Raw genomic sequence first — 7,479 nt, 5'->3', positions numbered from 1 at the left:
TATGAAAATTTATTCTTAATAAACTAATATTCTTTTAAAAAAAAAAAATACGATCATTATTTTAGTTAAATGAGTTTGATGAATTAAATTAGTCTATTATTTAAAAAAAATTCTTAATGACATGTCATGCCAATTAGGAGAGAGTGAGGCTTTTGAAGTGTCAAGTATATTTGGAGGAAAATAGTGATAGTTGAGTGATATTTTGGTCCTAAATGAAACATAAATGATATTTCAAGGCAATTCCCTCAACTTGGGTGACCATTTAGGGAATTGACTCTGAGATTTAGCCCAAATACTAGAAAAAACTAGTATTTGGGAATTTGGGATATTTGCCAAATAATGGCAAATTCTATGGACAAACACTATTTGCCAAATATTTCCCCAAATATTACTTGGGGAAATCTATGACCAAACGGGTCCTTAATACTTCAATCATTCGTCGTTTTCTCTTTTACATGTTCTTTCAAAAAAATATTATACTTAATTAAGTGGGGTTTTACTATTTATCCTTGTTTATATTTTAATATATATTTTTTCTTTATTAAATATTTATTATGTTTGTAAATCTTTAAGAACAATTATTACTAATGTAAAATGGAGAAAGATAATTAATTTTATCTTGAATTTTAAAATGATGTATACTCCCTCAGTCCATGTTGTACTTATCTAATATTAATTTGGCACATTTCTTAAGTAGCAATAAACCAAATGACAATTTTATTATTATCACTTTTTAAACTTATTATTTGAATATAAAATATAATTCAAAGCATCTCAAAATGACTATATTTAATAATATGAATAGATTAAAAATTAAAGAATAAATTATCTCTTGATATTTTAAATTAGATAAATAAAAATAGATATTTATTTTTATTACTCGAAATTAAACAGAGGAGTAAATTATTTTGGTCATTTTCTCACCAAAGTTACATAGTACAGGTTAAAATGTTGTCCCGTTGGTAGCTAGCTTTTAAAACAAAAGGACGATCATTAAAGTTAATAAAGCGACTATGTGATACTCCATTAAAAACTTGACTTTAGTGGTGTCCTGTCCCGTCTATACATAAATAAATAAAAAAGTGAGATCAAGTTCAGTAGGTAGCAATCCAACTTTTAGGGTCTGTTTGGAAAGAATATTAGAGTTGGTGTAACTAATAAGATAGTAATTATCAACATAATAATTATACCATCTAGTAATTATATTGACTTGTTTGTTTGATACAGCTTAATTATAAGTGTACTGTTTGGTTGCACAAGAGTAATCATAAGTATTAGGTTTTAAAAATAAAAATAAATTATTTAAATTAATATTTTATATTAGATAAACAAAGGTCTTTATCAATGATATTAAATTAAATATTTTAGATATATATTATCTTTTGAACATCAATTGCAACGATTCGATAAACGGCTCATTGGGATAGATGTAGATGAACAACACCCCCCTAAAAATGTATAGGAAGCTTTCTCCTAGTACGCCTCAAAAATATATTAATTAATAAATATATGTTCTTAACTAATAGAAAAAAGGGCTTAAAATACCCTTAAACTATTGAAATTGGTATAACAATACCTTTCGTTAACCTATTGGCTCTATAATACTCTTGATGTCAATCTTTACCGCCCTACAATACCCTTATTACAAACGACCTCATTAGCAAATATAATTAGAGTTTTTATTTAATACGTTGTATCCTGTGATTAGTTGAAAATTTAATCAATCTAAACAAATTAAATCTCAACCCAAACCCGGATCCACCTATTAATCACCCGCCCCAATTCCCCTTATGTTTCTGTCCGTAAAAGAAACATTGATTCAAGGTCAAAAAATTGTGATGGATGAATCAAAAGGTCCAAATTTGTGATAGATGAATCAATTTTTGATAACAATTATGAAGGATCTGTCACTTTCTACCTCATAGATAAATTCTCAATAGTGGGACTCCAAGAAATCCCTTAAGTATGCATAGTTGTGGAATTCACTCGATTGATCTAGACAAGAATGGGGTATTGACACTTCAAATCAGCAACTATACAATAATGAATATGAAATGCAAGACTCAAATTATTCATAAGTCGAGAATTAATTCTGAACTAAGATACTTTACCGATGTTGATTTTAATTTAGTGGAATGGACATTAAGAAAGAGGTTTCTCATGAAAATAAAGTACACAATGGTGAGAAGTTTGAAAAATTAAAACATATCTTGCAGGTCCCAAAAATGTTTGGTCTGCAAAGGGAAGCACCTCAAATTGATTCTCAAAAATCTAACAAGCCACCAAGATCAAGGAGCAAGTCTTTTGATGAAACGTCATTTCAAAAAAGAATTGGGAATTCAAAAAATCTTAGCTATGTTCATAAAGAAAGAGAAGAATTCCCATCGCAAAAAGGAAAGAGAAAATGGACCTGGTTTACATCTTTAGATAATGGGCTTTCTAGTTGGGGCGGGTAGAAATTAATGGGTGGATTCGGATTTGGGTTGAATTAAATCTTTAACGAATCACAGGCTGCCACCTATTAAATGAAAACTCTTAACTATATGTGTTAATGGGGTTGTTTGTGATAAGGGTATTATAGGGCCGCAAAGATTGAAGTCAAGGGTATTATAGAGTTAATACGTCAACGGAGCGTATTTTTATACCAATTTCAATAGTTTGAGGGTATTTTAGATCATTTTTCGTAACTAATATAATAAAAAATAAGAGATAAGTGTCAAAATACATAAACTATCCAAAAAAAATTGAATTTCATACCTAAACTATTGGAGTGTGAGTTTCATACCTAAATTACCACTTATTAGTTTGAGAAACACACCACTGAGCTAAGTCCATAACTTCATTCAACACTTAATTCTACTTTAATTTAAAAAGTAGAATACTAATAAAATTATATTGATGATTTGTTTTAGATAATACGAAAAATTGTATGGAATCATATAAAGTAAAAGTTGAGAATAAGAAGGAAATGGAATATCAATAATATGGAAAAAAAATTAGAAAAAATTAGAATAAAAAAAAAACAAATACAGTAAAACGAAAAAGTAAAAATAGAAATTAAAAAATAATCAGCTTATAATTACATCATTTAATTACCAGCAATTCACAGTCTCTTCCTATCAATTGGAGAGTGTAATTATACCCTACCAGTTACACCCAATTACTTGTTGATCAGGTAATTACATGATCAACCAAACAAAATAAACAGCGTAATTACACTCAATAATTATAACAAATTCAATTACTAAAATGGCTTTCCGAACAGTCCCTTAATGTGAAAGCCAACTCATAAGTTGGTCCTTTGTAATGGACTAAAAAATTTCATACATCGGAAGAGGAGAAAGTGTACTTGTTCAAAGAAAGTTGTGGATGTATGTGTTCGACAATAGGAAGAAGGAAAGTTAAGAGTAAATATAAGCATTTTGATGGTCCTTTCATTTTAATGTCTCTTTAAATTTTAGGTCTTTGATTGAGATTTTACTTTAGACTTTCAATTATATTGAGCTATTATAGAAGTGCAATTGATAGATATTTATGGGTTAACTATATTTTATAGTGGACAATATGAGTTGCTTCATATTTGATCCACTTTTAAATGATCGGATAACCAACTCATTTCAAAATGGATTAAACGAATGAATAACCATAAATTTGACTCATTTTGCCACTCCTAGGTCTGGGTAATTTAGTGGGGTAGGTAACTTTTGTGCCAAAACTAAGTCGAAAAACTTACACAGATATATTATATTGTAAAAATATTTACCATTTATAACAATAACATTTTCTTTTTTCATTGAACACTTATAAAACATTTATAATACACTCTGGGTAATTTAGTGGCTAGGTGGCTTTTGTGCCAAAATTAAGTCAAATACACAGATATATTATATTAAAAAAATATTTACCATTTATAGCAACATTTTCTTTTTTCATTGAACACTTATAAGACATTTATAATACACTCTTAATACATATTACAGAGAGCAATTTATAAAACACATATAATACAATTTTTATTGATGAATAAACATTTATCACATACTTTAGTACACTTATAATACATTATGTCAATTTATTACCAAACAAGCATGATGTATTTTAAATACAATTATATTGCATGCATAATTCACTTTTGATATATAGTGCAGATTTGTCATAATATTGTTATGTATTGCTATAAATAGTAAAAAATAAAAATATCGCTAAAATCAGTAATTATTTATTAAAAAATATTCATTTAATTTCCTGGAAAATGGATTCAAAGTGGTTGGTAAGGGTCCAATTGAATTTCAAAGGGAATAGGTTCCTTGGTCTTGAACATGATAAGATTGGGAACTAAATAAATTACTATGTGTTTAATCAATTTTTAGTTTTAACAAATGTGAAATAATTGCTTAACATCAAAACCTAATTATTTTGAAAAAGACTAGTTATGTAGTCTAATTGATTTTGAAGAAATAAAACGCACACTTAATTTAAACACTAGTATTGGTAAAAATGTTTTTTCTTTTGTAAAATTTGTATATAAATCCATATATTATAGTGAGTGTAATTATATATTATTTAAAAAAAAAACAAAATCGCCTTGCAAATGATTTAAAAGTATAATATTTTGACCAAAAAAAGTATTTTAGTTTTATAAAATAACTATTTCTAATTGTTTGAAAATTGAAGAAATTTAAAAATTCAGGAAATTGTGGCAGACCAAAATTTGATATCAACACTATATAAAAAGAGCGCTTGATTCTTTTATTTTTTTATTTATTCAATTATCACTTTAACCACTCCAATTTAATCCTCTATTTAACTCTTTAAGAAAAAAAAACTTCTTTTGTCTTTTTAATATTATATTATTATTTTTATTTCATAATATAAATTAATTCTTTATTTTTTCCAAATAATAATTTTATATAATTTTCATGTAATATAAAAAATTATCTTTTCAAATTATTTATTTAATATAAAAATATATTTTATTCTAAAATTCTAATAACATAAATGGCAAGTAAATATTGTATAATATACAAATTAATTGACATAAATTGCAAGAAAAATTGTTGTGATAAAATTAGTATGTTATATATTTTATTGTTATCTTGTATTTAAATGGTTATGTCATGTGTTGTATTTTTAAATTAAAATTTTAATCTTTATCATTTTAATTTTGTGCATTCTTCATAGTGAAAATTAATATAATATCAAATTATATTAAAGTGACAAAATTTAAAAAAAAATTGGAATATTATTAATTTAGGATGAAAATAGTATATTGAATATTTTTTTTTTAAATGTCATATTACATTCAAAACGAATTACTAATATTAGAAATTTAATTAATGGTCTTGTATGAAAAATAATATGTTAATTACAAAATAATAGAAATAATAATAAATAATCAAAAAGTAAAATAGAGAGTGTGGCTAGTAGATCTCCAAATTTGGAGAACTACTATTCACATCTCTATAAATGAAGAATAAAGATTGAAGTAAAGTGTGGTTGGAGAGCCTATTCTATATTTTACTCTCCAAATATAAAGAATGAAGAGTAAAATAGAGGTGGATTGGTTTTAGGTAGTGGTGGCAAATGGGCGGGTTAGGTCAAATTTGGGCGGGTTGAAAATGGGTCAACATAAAATAGGTAATAATTCAATCCGCCCATATATTTGATATGGGTAAAAATGGATTGGGCAACAAATGGGTTGGGTAAAATACTAGTTTACCCATATTTTCATGAGTAAATAGTACTCTACTTAAGAATTCAAAATGGAGAAAATATTTAGTCTTTTTTCTTAGATGAAAAATGTTGAAAATACTTTATTTAATTTTATTGTATCATAAAAGTAAAAAAAATAAAATCCTACAACTTATCAATATAAAATAAATTTATGTAATAACAAGGGGAAACTATTTTTAATTTCAAAGTAAATGAATATTTGCATTTTAGGACTAAAACATGCTTAATGCACTTTAAGCAATGTCAATACTAATACATGATTTGTTTATTTTACACTATTGTTTGTTATCCAATATAAAATTAAACAAATAAAAAAATATAATCATAATTAACAAACAAATGTACATTTAAAATATATATTTTCTGGAGGGCCAAAGACTTCGTCTTTTCAATTATACAGAAGAATAATTAGTTTTATAGAAGACACAAAAAGGAAGAGAAGTTACAATATTTTTAGTGATATCATGAATTTTGAGTGAATAAAAGTTGGAAGCTTAATCTATTTGGCTAATCCATATTTTACCCATATTTTTACCCATATGAAAAATTACTCACCCAACCCATAAAATATGAGCGGATTACCAAAATATGGGCTCATTTTGCCAGCACTAGTTTTAGGACATCTCCAACCCTATTATCCTCTATTTTACTCTCCAAATATAGGGTTATCTATTTTTTCAGACAATTAACTCCAACCCAATTCTCTATTTTACTCTTTAAAAAAGATTTTTTCTCTCTCTCCTCAATATTTTTTTTTTTATTATTATTATTATTTCTATTTCAATTTTATTTTCTTATTTCTTAATATATTTTTTTTTTCAAATAATCACTTTGTATAATTTTCATGTAATACAAATTTTTTTCTTCAAATTTTTATTTAATTTTTAAAAATATTTTATTTTAAATTTCTAAATAACATAAACTGCAAATAAATATTATATAATATACAAATTAGTGGACATAAATTGCAACAAAAATTGTTGTGATAAAATTATTATGTTATGTATTGTGTTATCTCGTATTTAAATTCTTATTTTATGTATTGTATTTTAAATTTAAAATTTCATCTTATCATTTAAATTTTGTGCATTCATCATAGTGACAAATAATAAAAATATCAAATCATATTGAAGTGACGAATTTAAGAAAATATTATTAATTTGAGATGAAAATAGTATATATTAAATAATATATTTTTTTAAAATATTATATTACATTTAAAAAGAATTACATATATTAAATATTTAATTAATGGTCTTATATGAAAAATAATGTGTTCATTATAAATAATAGAAATATTGATAAAATAATCAAAAAGTAAAATAGAGAGCGTAAATAGTAATTCTCTAAATTTGGAGAACTACTATTCACCTCTCTATAAGTGGAGAATAAAGAATGAAATGGAGTATGGTTAGAAAGCCCATTCTCTATTCTACTCTCCAAAATAGAAAATAAAAAGTAAAATAAAGATGGATTGAAGATAATCTTATTTGAAAAAATAGATAACTTTATATTTGAAGAGTCGAATAGAAGATTGAGTTGGAGATGCCTTGAGCTCACTTGGAAAGAGAGCGGAAAAACACAAGTCCTGTCCGCATGTACCCGGATATAATTTGCGTGTTATTTCCGCCGGCTGCAGCAAATCTTTTTATCGCATGTACAAATTATATGACATTTATTGACCCGACCCGTATGTTGTCCCTATTGGCCACCCAATTATTACACTAAGTTTTAGGGATTAGGTCA

The sequence above is a fragment of the Solanum tuberosum genome, unplaced genomic scaffold, assembly GCF_000226075.1.
Source record: "Solanum tuberosum cultivar DM 1-3 516 R44 unplaced genomic scaffold, SolTub_3.0 scf00200, whole genome shotgun sequence".
Taxonomy (NCBI): Eukaryota; Viridiplantae; Streptophyta; class Magnoliopsida; order Solanales; family Solanaceae; genus Solanum; species Solanum tuberosum.
This window is presented reverse-complemented; position numbering follows the sequence as displayed.